The sequence below is a fragment of the Maniola jurtina genome, chromosome 16, assembly GCF_905333055.1.
Source record: "Maniola jurtina chromosome 16, ilManJurt1.1, whole genome shotgun sequence".
Classification (NCBI taxonomy): Eukaryota; Metazoa; Arthropoda; class Insecta; order Lepidoptera; family Nymphalidae; genus Maniola; species Maniola jurtina.
Window position 1 is genome coordinate 1,473,112 of NC_060044.1, and position 16,055 is coordinate 1,489,166.

Sequence of the window (16,055 nt, forward strand, 5' to 3'; positions counted from 1 at the left end):
TGTAGAAACTAATATCTGTGTCTGTGGTGTTTTAGATTTTTCTAAAAATATGTAGTTTTAAAATTACAGGGGCTCAAAGAATTGTATGAAAATTTTTAAGACCGCGTAACTTTGAAACGGAATATTTTAACAGAAATCTGGAAAACCGCAGACATAGATATTAGTTTCTAGAATATGTCTGCAAAATTTCACGGACTTTGGTTGCTTAATATTCAAATGAAATTGGAACTACGATTGTATGAAACCAGTGACGGAGAGAGCCCTGTTAAGTAAGTAATTGAACTTCAAGTAAGAGTTTGAAACTTTTACTTTCAAAAATGTTTCTTTAGTCTTTCTGTACAGATCTTGATACAACTTGATAGAAATAACAAATTATTATTTATCTAAATATACCTATAAAGGGAAAAGCTAACTGACTAACTGGTTTATCAATGAACAGCTCAAACTACTTATCGAACGGATCGGGCCAAAATTCGCACGCAGATGGCTGTTATGACGCCAGCATCCGCTAAAAAGGGTTTTTAGAAATTCAACCCCTAAGGCATACATTATAAACATACAAAATGTGTAACCATAAATACAAACCTACACAGACTGCTAAAATCATAACCCTTCCTTTTGGCGTTGCCGTAGTCGGGTAAAACATTGCGTCCAAGCAAAGCTCAGTCGCTCAGGTAGGTACAGTGATCTTGCTCTAAGCTGTAAGCAGCCTTTAACTATTTCTAAGGTCAGTTCCCAGCGAGCTATGCTTGTTAGAAGGTTAAAACGATCGTTAAGAAATAACTAGCAAGCACGTTTTTAGAATTTTTATAGTAATATTGAAAATGTCGACGGCGGAACCTGACTTTTCTCAAAGCTTTTATCTAGTGACCTCTGTAGTATACTTGATAGACCGACTAGCTGTAGGCAAAAATTGCACTCAAGACTTGATGAAGTCAGTCAAGTTTTAGACGTTTTGATATCTTGTTTTAATACGAGTTTTCCCGCGGCTTTGTTCGTCGTTTTTCAAAGATCTTGTTAAAATCCTTTCAGTGAAGGTCTGCGTTATCTATACCTACCTACTACCTACCTATATTTACCTACGAGTACATATAAAATCTCAAAATTTGAGACCTTTGAGACTAAGCTCTACAATGATACATCAGTCAGCTAGTTTCTCGTCTTCTATAGATGAAAACTCTGGAGATAAAGAGAGGAAAATAAAATGTTAACAGAAAACGCTGAGTAAAAAAATTAAAATAATTAACTAACTCTAACTAGCTTGAAATGTAAGGAATGTAGAAATAGAATTCTATGCCAGTTGTCCCTTTTAGCTATGTGAGTCTAGTATTTATAACGGCCGGTTTACAATATTCAAGTTGCTGGATCCAGTAAGGTCATTCCAGATCTCTTACAACATATTTTTCCTCATCACTAGAAGTTGTGATTCGTAATTTGTTTCATTAAATACATAATGGGAAGGATTTTGTTGAGGTAATTAGTAATTACGCAATGCGAGATGTGTTCTCTTCAACAATTCTTCAGTGCTTGAAGATCAAAATCTTCACACTGTGCGTGTTACCAGTGATGACATAATTAATATGCATTCGAACAGGGTCACTAACTATGGGCCTCATAAGAAAGCTTAGAGACATTTACTGACCCACCAGTTTGGCGAGTAAGAAAATGTAAGAGCCCTGTAAAATTAATTCGAATAAATAAATAAATAAATAAAAATTGGGAGAGCTAGGCTTCGAGTTTCTCTTCGTGATCAAATATGGCGTGTGGTCTATCGGTTGATAATGATGAAACGTCCACTGCTGGACAAAGGTCTCTTTTAGGGACCTCAATGCGCAACGATCTAGCGCCGCCCAAACGGCTCCTTGAGATCCGTTTGATGTCGTCTGTCAGCCCTAGTAGGGAGTCTGCGTTTTTTTTAGTTTTTTTAAATTTATTGCATGAAAATCTACAGCTAACTTATTCTAATACATTTAAAGCTAATTACACAAATATTGACAATTGCAGATTTTCTCTTAAAAAATTACAATTTATGTAAGTTAAAACATTATAAGAATGTGTGTGCGCGAGTGTGTGTGTGTGCGTTTTCCGGCGCGAGATTGCCATTCTAGTATGTTGGGACCCCAAAGTTACTCTGGTTCTCTTGCTCAGATTGGAATGCTCTTAGAATAATGTAAAACGGCCATAATAGTTCTAAGTTAATGAAGCCAACATTATGTAGCAATTGTCGACACTGCGCGGAGGACTGACGAGTTTGTACTAATGGAAACTTTAGTACAATTTACTATTATGCCTTTGTTCAGGGTAACCTTGTAGGGCTGAAATTAAACTACATGTGCTTTATACTTGCTTGAATTTAGCTCGTTTGTCGTAATTAAACCTCCGACTGTCTATGGAGCAGACTATTGCTCGGACTGGAAGAGTTCGAAATCTGGCAAACCATAGACACTAGAATAGAGTTTCTAGAATGTGTCTAGAAAAAAATTCATTAAGTTTGATTGGTTCATTGGAGGTTGGAGCATTCAAATGAAAACTAAACCACGTTTGTATGGAGTACACTACGAAAAACTCCTTTTAAATTCTAAAATGTAGAGCACTGAACTGATCTATGTACTAATAAATAAATAAAATAAATAAACTTTTATTTCAGGCCATTAGACCCATAATTGTGTTAGTATGACAAATAACTTAAACTATGTTAGTAGGTACTTATTTCTAGCTTAACAACTAATTCTATAACTAAAAACTATAACTAAAAAGCCCGAGGGAGCCTCTTGGCGCCTATGTGCGCACCCCCCCAGCACCTCCAGAGAGGACTATCTAGTTTCCTGGCCAATGCGCTGAGAAGAGTGTTGGTACTACTCATTAGCCTGCGCATCATGGACGCGGCACGCTTGCGCATGATCGCGTAGAAATCATCCACGCGAGCATCCGCAAACATTGCCGACGCACTGCAGTGTCGAGGCTTCCTCAACACCGCTCTCAGCACATTGTTATATTGAACACGCAAGGCACTGTAGGTCCGCTGCCTGTAGTCCGTCCACAGACTGCACGTGTAGAATGACTGGCAGTAAGCCCTGAATAAGGTCAGCTTTACTTGCCCAGTACAGCGCGCAAATCTGCGGGCTAACATATTGCCTCGGACCGACAGAGCCCGGCGCTCTCGTTCCATGTCACTATCATCCCTCAGGCTGTCGGTTACTACATGACCGAGATACTTGAACTAATAACCAAAGACAGTTTGTTTTCTGGAGACACATTTTAACAAAATAACAAAAAATAATATTTATATTAAATACATACACCGCACCGGCCATTTTTTTACCAAATATTGCTGGTTTTGCATTAATAGACAAGGGACATTGGCCAAAGTTTAAACTTAGGTGTGACTTGCAAGTTGCAGTACCTACACAATATTGTAGCGTCCAAAATATCTTGCGCTCAAGATATCCGAGGCCACGAATGAAGGCTTTAACCCGCTATTACGTAACGTCTGACGTAATCATTCTGGGATACTATCTACTAAGTATCTATATTCTATATAATACCTATAGGTAGGTAGATACTCTAGCGATGCTCTAGCGGCGTTCAAGTTATGCGGAACAAGTGAAGAAAGCTAGCGGGTTAAGTTAAAAAGAGTTCGCAGATATTTTTAGGGTTCCGTACCACCTCAAAATCTAATAGAATCGCTTTGTTGTCTGTCTGTTTGTCTGTCCGTCTGTCCATCGTGTCTGTCAAGAAAACCTATAAAGGTACTTCCCGTTGACCTAGAAACATAAAATTTGGCAGGTAGGTAGGTCTTATAGCACAAGTAAAGGAAAAAATCCGAAAAACGTGAATTTGTAGAACTACATCACACAAAAAATATTAAAATGTATTAACGAAAAAATTAATTTACTAAATAAAATACAGATGGCGTAGCCCGTCATTATCTTGCTCTAACTTGTTCTACATAAAAGTGTTAGATATATCTTGTACAAAGGTACGGAACCCTCCGTGTGGCTATTGATTTCTTCCTTGGATTTACTTAAAAAATATGCAGTGACTGTAAAATTGTATCCGCTTATTTTTTTCTATCGGTACCGTATTGTACAAAAAGTGTCGAATGATTATAAAAAGTAACTTCTGTGACATTGCTGTTCGCCTTGGCTGCTGGACCTTCCTTCGAATGAGTCATGCTTTTTGCCTAAACGTAAAAAATACTATTACTTTGGTACTATACTGGGTTACGTTATACTATTACGTGGTTAACTGTTGGTAACTGTTGCTTCAGATATAATAAAACCGGTTAAAAGTGAGTTGGACTGGCACAAGAAGGTCTGCATATCATCGTACAAGATACAATCCATACTTCCATACTAATATTATAAATGCGAAAGTGTATCTGTCTGTCTGTCTGTCTGCCACGTTTTCAGAGCCCAACCACTGAACCGATTTTAATGAAATTTGGATCCCGCCTATAGTCGACGTTTTATCCCGGAAAATCAAAGAGATCCTACGGGATTAAAAAAACTGAAATCCACGCGGGCGAAGTCGCGGGCATCCTCTAGTATAATATATTTTAGATGTTTTTTTTATTTGCAAGGCGGCCATTTTGAAATTGGCCAGCTTGGTATGTTATTATTAGATGTTAAAGCGGCAATAGAAATACACACTCTGAAAATTTCAGCTCTCTATTTATTACAGATCAAGAGATACTGCCTGCTGACAGACAGACAGACGGACGGACGGATAGACGCATGGACGGTCAGTGGAGGCTTAGTCGGTGGCCCAGGGTGAGAGCGGGTGGGCGGGTTTTATTATTAGTTCAACAAATTGGAAGGCAGACGCGCGGATGGTGTCTTTTTCGAGAGCGGGTGCCGAGTGGCACCTACAGTGCGTTTTTGTACCTGCTCTGCTATGTGTATGATCTAAATATAGTATTATACCTACCTACAATGTTGTATTCAATGTACTTATTTGTTAACCTTTTACCTTTAATAGGTTCACAAGTTTTGGATAATAGAGCAGATCAGAGTGAAGGTTTGATGGAAAGTATGGCATAACGCCCTCTGTTCGCCTCGCAAGAGTACCCGGTCCCACCTGGGCCGCCCGCTTACTATAATAATAGGGTAAAGGGTTCCGTTGGCACCCTTCGGTTAAAGAACCCTAAAAATACTATTACTTTGGTACTTTACTGAGTTTATTACGCAATTAAATTATACAGCTATTATATGGGTAGATAACAGTTGCTTTAGAGTTTAGATATAAAAATATTCTATTGCCAAATATGGTTGAAGATATGCACTGATAATTTTGCTGCTTAAATAATAGTCGACCTTAATTTTAGCTCAAATCTGATAACAGTTATGCTTAGATTTTATAGATATAAGTTATTTTTCCTTATTTAACATAAAAGTTACATAAATTGCAAATAACTTAACCGAGAAACACATAACCGACGCGCTTTGTGAGATTTTAAGGCTGAGATCTGTAAACGAGACAGATTTATGTAGAGACGTAAATCTGTCCCGTTCTATATGCAGACAGATTAAAGTAGTTAGATACAACAATCTGTCTCGTTTTAACTCTGTTTTAAACCAGATCCACTGCGATATTTTGAACCAATACAGTAGCGATACAACCGTAAAAAGGTCGCGAATGCGATACAATAAGGTAAGCGATCCATCGCAAGAAGGTTTAAAGAGTTTATTTTCTCAAAAAGAACAAAGCTTCACTATGAGAACAATTGTACATATAAATACAGAAAAAAACATAATCTTAAAGCTACGGTGACTTTATAATAATTCAAAACACGTTATATTCTAAGTTAACAAACTATATATCTATCTATCTTATTCGAAATTTTAGTCGAAAAACCAGAGTTCCTACGGGATTTAAAAAAGAAACTGAATCCTCGTAAACAAAGTTACGGGTATCATCTAGGATTTATACATTAGAGTTAGACCAAGCAATAAGGGCCAGAGAAACGTCTTGCAATCGTTGACGGCCTGCAAAGTAAGCATGCGTTGCCTTACTTTTCTTTATCCTACTGAGAATTGAGTACAATTTCTCCTTCTAATTGTAAGCGACCGCCCACAGATTTGCTTGGCGAAAATGTAAGTCCTCTTTATTCCCTACTAGCGACCCGCCCCGGCTTCGCACGGGTGGACATTTATTTTTTTCTATTTTCCGGGATAAAATATAGCCTATACGGATTCGGAAGAATCCCTCTAAGTAATGGTAAAAAAAAAAATTTGAAATCGGTCCTGTGTTTGAGCCTATTCAATACAAACATACAAAAATACAAAGGTTTCCTCTTTATAATATTAATAGATAAAAGATAATAGATTCCGTGCGAATTTCGGAAAATCCGGTCTTATTCTTTGTCTACATTATAAAGAGAACTTTTGTGCAAAATTTCAGCTTCCTAGTTCCACAGGTCGGTGCATGGGCTGGGTGTTGAATGTTGATGAGTCAGTCAGTGAGTTGGGACTATTTTTTTTTTAAATATAAGTAGATATTTAAATTATTGACAATTGAAGTGGCAGCGCTGCTTTGTACATCCATATAAATAAACTGCAATTATAATACAAACGAAATAGCGACTGCATCGCTACACCCGCGCGGCCACTTTACGGCAAATTTGAAGGCGCCCTAAGAGACACTAGTTGTCTTACATGTTTTTTTTAATATCTAGTTTTTAGTCGCACTGTTTGAATGGCGCAATTTGCAACATTTACATCTAATTAAGCTAATTGGTGCAATTGTTTAAACTACATTGATTAGCAAACTAATTAATTTGCATAATTAGATGGACGTACTTTAAATAACTTAAACACTAAATAGCACTATGTGTACTTATACAAAATGTTACTATGTGAGAAGTCAGTTAGACAGTTTTTTAATGTCGAGAAAAAACTCGAAAGAACATTAACTACCCATTCTACTCCCTTTACAACCTCTCGCACTGCCAAGGGTTACTGGTAGAGATCTCTTATACAGATTCCCTGTCCATCTTTTCTTTCTTTTCTATTTATTGTTACAACTCTCTAGCACAAATAAAATATAAATTAATTAAATAACATAGTCCAAAGTAATAATAATACTATGGTAACTAATATGTAGGTCTATAAAACAACAGTAAGAGAACAAAATATTTAGGTATTTATGTAAAAAATCTAGTCTCAAGCTCACTTTTGACAAAAAATGTCTGTTTGAGCTCACCGGATACATTTATGAATAACTGTAACTGATTATAAACATAGAAGAATCCGGATGGACTTACGTGTTAGTCGACGTAAGCCCGACTAGTTTCCATCTGGGATCCTTTTTCGTAGGGAAAAAGGACCCCAGATGCGTCGCGGTTGAGACTTTATAGCTGATGACGGCGACTTCGACCGAGTGGGTTTAGGTTTGAAATCTCGTGGGAACTCTTTGATTTTTCGGATATATGCCTATGCCACTCTCCTGATCTTTATTACAAAAAAAATCACGCCAGTGCTCTGTTGCACCGTTGTGGCGTGCTTTGAGCAAAAACCAACAAACGAATACAATTTTACATTTATAATATGGGGAACTACCCATATTAAAAATAGTGGGTAGTGATAATATCACTCACGATAGTTCAATGGCATGTAATTTATTGTAAATTGCAACCTATTGGCTCTTTTACCACTTCAATATTATAAATTCTATGATCAAAGCCTGTTTACTACAGAGTATCAAGGAAATATCGTGAATAGAAACAACCATAGTAGGTCAATACAGGTTGGGCCAGAAACCGGTCCCGGGCGGCTCGGCACACTTGTTGCGTAGACAACTGTACGAATACTACAGCATTATGTGATAATCGACTAGCAGACTAGTTTACCCACCCCAGGCTTTGCTCGGGCAAAGATAATATACCTACAGACTCGTATTTCTAAACAGATGATGCTCGCGACTTCGTCCGCGTGAATTAAGGTTTTTATAAAATTCCATGGGAACTCTTAAATTTTCCGGGATATAAGGTACTCTACATCACTCTCCAGGTTTTCATCTATATCCATGCAAAAAATCATGTCGATCCGTTGCAACGTGACGTTGATGGACAAACCAACAAAATACCTACTAACACACTTTCGCAGTATGGATAAATCTAGAATGTCTTCGTAGATAGTCTACACAAACCTAAAAGGATTAAGCTGACTGCACTGACTGACTGATACGAGTATGTCAATAAAGGATTTTTAATAATTCAACCCCTAAGGGGGTAAAATAGAGTGTGACGCGTTGGGTAGTGCAAATTAATCGATTTTTTCCCCATAAAGTCACAGTGTCACTAATTGCAACTTTTTATCCATTGTAATTTCCAACGAGTCACACTGTATGGGTCAACTTGATGGGGAAAAACGGGTCACACTTTTATTTGGTGTGACTCGTTGGGACCCATTGTAAAGCGACGGTACTGTCAATAAAAGAATACCGTGTATAAATAATACAGTTGCGTCATCAATTGTTTGAGTTAGAATCGATAGGTACGTGATGTGGGAACGTATGCCGATACACGCAAGTTTCGAAGAATGCACTTGAGTAACTTCTTTTCGTTACATAAAGTTGTGATGATGGTTTCGTAAATGCCACTTAGAAATAAAGACACGTTTATTTGGTTAAAAGAGGTGATAACCTAGTGGTTAAAACGTAGGGTTTCCTATTCAGTCGGCCCGTGAGTCAATCCCTCACACACCCCTTTCCGAGATAAGTGAGTTACAATTAAATTATTACTTGTTTAAGAGCGAAGAAAAACATCGTGAAGAAACCTTTATGCCTAAGACTGCAATTACACCTATAAGTTTTACTCACGTAAGTAGCTTACGTGGTGAACTTACGACACTCTTTATTAGAACTTAGAACTGTTGTCAATTAATAACGTAAGTCAATTACTAACTTACGTGAGTAAAACTTACAGGTGTAATCGCTGCCTAAGAGTTCTCCGTAATGTTATCAAAGGGATGTGAAGTCTGTCAATCTGCAATTGGTCGAGCGTGGTGGACTATGGCTTCAGCATTTCTCATTCTGAGAGGAACGTTTTAGAACATTATGGAGAACTTTCAGGCATGCAGGTTTTCCTTAACCGTTAAGCAGGTGATATTTAATTGCTCAAAAACGCACATGACTCCGAAAAGTTAGAGGTGTGTGCCTGGGTTCGAACCCCTGACCTCTAGATAAGAAGGCAGACGTCTTAACCATTAGGCTATCACGGTTTATCTATTGATATGCAACGTCGCAAATATGCCACACGTTGTTCTTTTTCCTAGACCACCACGGTTTTTACCCGACTATGGCAAAGCCAAAAGGAAGGGTTATGATTTTAGCAGTCTATGTATATATGTAGGTTTGTATTTATGTGTGTTCCACCTTAGCACCTAAACTATTGAAACGATTTGAATGAATGAGGTACCTATCAATCGTTTCGTTATTATGGTCCGGGTGACAAAGGCTACATTTTATACGAAAAATCGACCTGACAGATGTTACATCTAACAAAGTGGGGGTCTCCAAAAATTTTTTTGCTATTGTATCAAGCGGGATATCAAATGAAAGAGGAAAAAAAATTGACTTCATAAATATAAATATAGTGCAATGTTAAAATACACTAGGCGACTGAAACACAATTTTATACCTATCGCTATCTATCGGCGGTTCGCGGGCAGTAGTTGGGTTTTTAACCCCCGACCCAAAAAGAGTGGTGTTATAAGTTTGACGTGTGTATCTGTATATCTGTCTGTGGCATCGTAGCTCCTAAACTAACGAACCGATTTTAATTTAGTTTTTTTGTTTGAAAGGTGGTTTGATCGAGAGTGTTCTTAGCTATAATCCAAGAAAATCGGTTCAGCCGTTTGCAAGTTATCAGCTGTTTTATAGTTACTGTAACCTTCACTTGTCGGATGTTATAAATTTTTAATTTACACTTGTAGACTTTTAGTGCTGTTTAACTGTATATGTATAGAATATCATAAATTATGTATTATTATTTATTACGCAATTAATGTTGTGCCCAAGGTAAATATCTTGTGCCATCTGTACCATGTTTCTCATTAACACGATTAGATACTACAAGATAATATGTCATTGTAAATAATGTATGTGATACATATAACGAGAAAACATGTACATCCAATGCATATTAACAACGTTCATTGGATATTATTACGTATTTGTTATATATTTTATCGATTGTCGTTAAATTATCACTATCCATATTATAAATACGGAATTGTGTTTGTTTGTTGGTGTGTGCTTCAGTCACGTGGTAGTCAATATTATCAATATTGTAAACAGTGTATTTACTCAGTTTTTAGGGTTCCGTACCTCAAAACGAAAAACGGAACCTTATAGGATCACTTTGTTGTCTGTCTGTCTGTCCGTCGTGTCTGTCAAGAAACCTATCTGTACTTCCCGTTGACTTAGAATTATGAAATTTGGCAGGTAAGTAGGTCTTATAGCGCAAGTACAGGAATAAATCTGAAAACTGCGAATTTGTGGTTACATCATTTAAAAAAAAAATGTGTTTTAATTTTCAAAGTATGATAACTATACCAAGTGGGGTATCATATGAAAGGTCTTTACGTATATATTCTAAAACAGATTTTTATTTATTTTTTTGAATAGTTTTTGATTTATCGTGCAAAATATTGGAAAAAATACCCGAGTACGGAACCCTCAGAGTCTGACTCGCACTTGGCCGGTTTTTTTATAATAATTACCCACGACCTTTATGTAGAAGTACTTCGCTCTAGATGGGACATTTCGGACAAAAAATCCTCAATTTAGTCGAAGAATATTCATAAAAGAAAATGGTTCTTTTCCATTATGTAACATGTTATTAGTAACGCAAACATGAAACTAAAGCTCTATGGGAGCTTGCAGCTTTCAACTCATGCACTGGTGACTCCAACTAATAGAAGTCAAACACTCTTTACTACGCGACCTACAGTCTGAACTTATAACAACTTGAGCCAGCTAAACACTGGGCGAAGGAAAATATCGAGTTTCTCAAAATCCGCCATTTATTCGAAATTTCTTCATAAAAGACAAGTGTAAATAAAAAAATTATATCACCCCCGACAAGTGAAGGTTACAGTAACTAGCTAACTAGAAAAGAGCTGATAACTTTCAAACGGCTGAACCGATTTTCTTGGGTTATAGCTAAGAATATTCTCGATCAAGCCACGTTTCAAACAAAAAAAAAACTAAATTAAAATCGGTTCATTAGTTTAGGAGCTACGATGCCACAGACAGATACACAGATACACACGTCAAACTTATAACACCCCTCTTTTTGGGGGGGTTAAAAAGGTTTTTCAGTATGTAACATGTTAGCAATGCAAACATGCAACCAAAGCGCTATAGAATTTGCAGCCCTCACTTAATGCACTGGTGACTCAAACTAATAGAAGTCAAACACTCTTTACAGCGCGCCCTACAGTCTGAACTTACAGTTTGTTAAGCTCCGTACAACTTTGTGTCAGCTAAACAACAGACGATGGAAATATGACGAAGGTTTCCCTGAAATTCGCTTAAAAAACCGATAGACGTCTACTGCTGGGCATAGGTCTCTTGTAAGGACTTCCACATGGTATTGCGCCGCCTAATTACAGCGGCTCTCTGCAACTCGTTTCATGTTATGCCCACCAACGCTGCGCTTTTCGGTACGAGGTTGACATTCTTGCATCTTGAGACCCCAATGGCTATAGGGTTTTCAAACTGTGCGCTTTGCTCACTGCCACTTCTCTTCCTGGCATTTACCTAAAATCCTCCATTTATTCGAAGTTTCTTCATAAAAGAAAATGTTTTTCATTATGTAACATGTTAGCAATGCAAACATGCAACCAAAGCGCTATAGAATTTGCAGCCCTCACTTAATGCACTTAATGCACTGGTGACTCTTACTAATAGAAGTCAAACACTCTTTACAGCGCGCCCCACAGTCTGAACTTACAGTTTGTTAAGCTTTACAACCTTGTGTCAGCTAAACAATGGATGATGGAAAAATATCGAGAAAATTCCCTGAAATTCGCTGAGAACAAGATTTTCTTCTTGTATTTTGGAAAAGAAATCTTAAGCTATTGTTTTTTTAAAGATATTAAAGGGTAAGCAGAAAAAATGCGGTGATAGCCTAGTGGTTGAAACGTCGGCCTCCTACTCGGTTAGTTGGAGCTTCGATCCCGGACTCAAACCTCTAACTTCAGAGTTGTGTGCGTTTAAGCAATTATATCCGTTGTTACGAGGCAGACTATGGCATAAACGTTTCTTGTTCTGAGAGGAGACCCGTGCTCAGTAGTGGACCGGCGGCGATAGGTTAATAATGATGATGATACATATTTGAAAGTTATTCTGCTGTTGTAGTTTATTATTCTAGTCAGCTATTCCTTTTAAGCTATTCTTGCACGAGTTTAATATGGTTTGCATTGAATTTTTTCAGCCCGCAAATTAAAGCACATAAAGTCCGCCATTTTGATTTTTTAAGAATTTAATGTACCAGACACTCGCGCTATCAAGATGAATCTAATGACGTATCATTTATCAAAATCGGTTTAGTGGTTGAGAGGAACGGACATACAGGTCAAACACATAACCCTCCTTCGCAGCAGTCGGGTAAAAGTAAATGGTGTGGTTCTCCGGTGAAGTTCTTTATCGGATTTACGAGCCATTGAGCTGTTAGGATTTAAACAAGGCGAAATTCGAAAACTTTTGCACTCAGCTTTAACTTGAACTGTCGAACATCTCGGCATTTCCTCGTATAGCTCTATTAATAACTTTATGTTCGGTTTTGATTTTTATAAAAGTTTAACGATTTTTATAAAACTTCGATGTGGTTATTCAAAGTGGAAAAAGTTTATTTCATTCAGGTATACAACCCAATACAATAAGTTATTCCATCCAGATACTACCCATATTATAAATGCGTTGGTTTGTCCAAAAATTATATCGATTCGTTGCTCCGTTGCGATCACATCGCATAATCGATATAATTTTTGCATGGATATAGCTGTTAAAGACCTAGAGAATGATAACCTGCTTTTTATCTCGGAAAACCAAAGAGTTTCTGTTGGGTTTAAAAAAATCCACGCGGACGAAGCCGAGGGCATTAACTATAGTTAATTAGGTATATTAGTGAACCAATGTCCTTTCTGTTCTTGAAATAAAACTTGCAACACAAATCAATAAACACACATTCGCATTTTTATAACAGTAAGATTTTAATTAGTAGGTGGTAGGATTTATGAAACTAAATGCATTATGAATGCACCCTTTCATTGTAGTGTAATCGAACAAGTGCGTATGTATGGGCATATTATTCAACACTACAGGAAGCAGGAAGTACGTGACCGTTTGTCTGTCTCTATGGCGACAACTCCTAAACAATGAATGGTGAATCAACCTCACTCATACTTCCATGCTCCTAAACAATCAATGGTTAGTCCCGTCGTTGTCACACATAGCGCCAAAGTACGTAACAAAAATAGAAGCGTGCCTATTATTATAGTTAAAACTTGTTTATTGATTACAAACACACAAACATTCCCCCATTATTAATTAAATAATTATTAATTATATTAATTAATATAAATTAATATTCTTTCTTTCTTTCTTTATAAAGTTAGTATAGATAAAGTAGAGCTTTCTTGATAAGAAAGCGCTTGGAACTAGATTTTTTCGCACGATAAAAAAAAAAACGAAACATAATAATATTATAAACTTAATAATTTTAACTAATACTATAAATACTTAAATAAAAATGTCATCCAAAGCACTGTAACGAGGCAGGGCGCCCAGAACGCTGGCTGCGTTACCTCGTTGAATGGCCAGACTGATATGCTGACCGAGGTAACTGCCAGACCTCGGGTCACCCGTGGACTCCACGAGACGGAATGACAGTTCCTTAGAAAAGGATCTGGCATCCTCTCCCCATGAACCCATGGTTTTCACCCCAAAACACATAAATATTAAAGTATCATCACATCACATCACACTTAATATTATAAAGACGAAAGTTTGTATGTGTGTGTGTATGTGTGTGTGTGTGTGTATGTTTGTTACTCCTTCACGCAAAAACTACTAGACGGATTTGGCTGAAATTCGGAATGGAGATAGATAATATCAGGCTACTTTTTATCCCGGAAAACCAAAGAGTTCCCACGGGATTTCGAAAAAACTAAATCCACGCGGACGAAGTCGCGGGCGTCAGCTAGTTTTCCATATTTTCATAATTTGCACCTCTTGGCCCTTTCCGCCTTAGTGGCTGCCACTCCAGCCGCCACGGAGGTCACCTGTACTTGAGACAGCGAAAATGTATCAACACACGTGGATTATTTCTTGGATTTAGGGAAAGGGTTGGTTAATTCAGAAAGTAGGATTTATCTATTATGAAAAGATCTCCGCTCCTAGCGAGGCTAATTAGCTTAACCTAATTAAGTGCTAGACCTTTGAGTTCTGCGAAACGTTGACTTAAAAATTTCCTAAATGTTTAAAAACTACTGAGTACGAACATTTTGAATCTTTTTATCAATTAATTAATCGTATTGAGATAACCTTTACCCTATTTTGGGTTACGGATTTTCCGTGCATGTATCTATTCGGGTATAACCCGGGTTATGTTACCAGGGTACACCGGCAAGCGCTGCTGTTACCCGCAACACTCAGGCACAACTCAGGTTACCTGGCTGGTACCCCTTATCTATATGACCTAAACTAGCAAGTTAGTACTTGATAGTTGAGTCTAAAACTAATGTAGGATAACCCAGTCTATAGATAGTCTACTTTAATACGTTTCTAGAGTGAATATCGGCTGAATAGACGAATACCAATATCGGGAATGTGGTACATGTAGCTGAATGCAATATTAAATTCCAACTTTCCCGGACGAGATATTGAAAACTATTGAACTCATATCATAAAGTCTATTTTACCCTGGCTGACTTAAAAGATAAATAAACCAGTTGTTTTGCACAGAAATATACGTGAATGCACGCCGTATAAGATTTACAAACAAGGAAATCTTAGTACCTACTTGTTTTAATTACAAAACTTCTTGATTGCCGGACACAGAGTGTTAAATCGTCGCGAGACGGGTCTCCTCTTAAAATGAGAAGTGTTTAGGCCAGAGTCCACCTCGCTGGCAAAGTGCAGATTTCCAGACTTAGCACACCTTTGAGAACTTTAAATGGTCAAATCTCAGGCGTCCTCACGATGTTTTCCGTCCCGTTAAAGCAACTTATACGGTACACTATGATTTGCTTAAAACCGCTCGTTTCTAACTCCGAAAACTTCGAGGTGCGTACCCGGGATCAAACTTTGGACCCCCGAAGAGAAGGCCAATGAAGCCTATCTATCACTAAGTTTGGAATTTCTTAGAATAGAATAGAATAGATTTTTATTCAAATAAACTTTTACAAGTGCTTTTGAATCGTTTAATAATAATAATTTACCACTGTTCCGGAATGCCGTTCCTACCGAGAAGAACCAGCAAGAAACTCGGCGGTTGCTCTTTTCAGTTGATTCTAAATAAATTGCGCTAAAAAGCTAATTTTCCTCCTAATAGTCCACTTATCCTTGAGAACCTAATTTCGTATTCAGTACGCATTATATCACTAATATCCGATATCGATATTCGTCGATTATTCGATATTCTCGTGTGCTACTTATCGAATCGTATAATGCATTTGTATAATCGATTTATTTTTCCTCGATTGCTTTGCTGTGTACTGTGTGCGTATTAAGAATACATAATGCTGTTTTTGCATAGTAGTGTAGATTTTCATAGTGGCGGTCATGGGATTTGTCTGGGGGGCGGTTTCGGTCCTGGCCAGTTACCACCCTATCGGCAAAGTCGTACAGCCAAGCGATTTAACTTTCTGGCACGATGCCGCGTAGAAAACGATCAGGGGTATGGGTCTCTCAGGCATACAGGTTTCTACAGGTTTCTTCACGACGTTTTCCTTCACCGTTAATTCAAGTGATATTTAATTGCTTAAAACGCACATACTTACAGTCAAAGTCAAAGTCAGAAGGATCCAACCCGCGACCCTACGAAT

The 16,055-nt window shown here is 37.6% G+C and overlaps 1 protein-coding gene and 1 long non-coding RNA gene across 7 annotated transcripts in view; one reads left to right on the plus strand and one right to left on the minus strand.

The window, feature by feature from the left end:
- The window catches only part of LOC123873358 (protein PALS1), a 166,165-nt gene that overhangs the window by 112,742 nt on the left and 37,368 nt on the right, over positions 1-16,055 (plus strand). The window lies entirely within an intron of this gene.
- On the minus strand, positions 2,702-5,566 carry LOC123873388. The gene is made up of 3 exons (XR_006797679.1): positions 5,548-5,566; positions 4,190-4,199; positions 2,702-2,837 (listed from the first exon to the last, which is right to left on the minus strand). It is a non-coding gene; the product is annotated as an uncharacterized LOC123873388 (long non-coding RNA).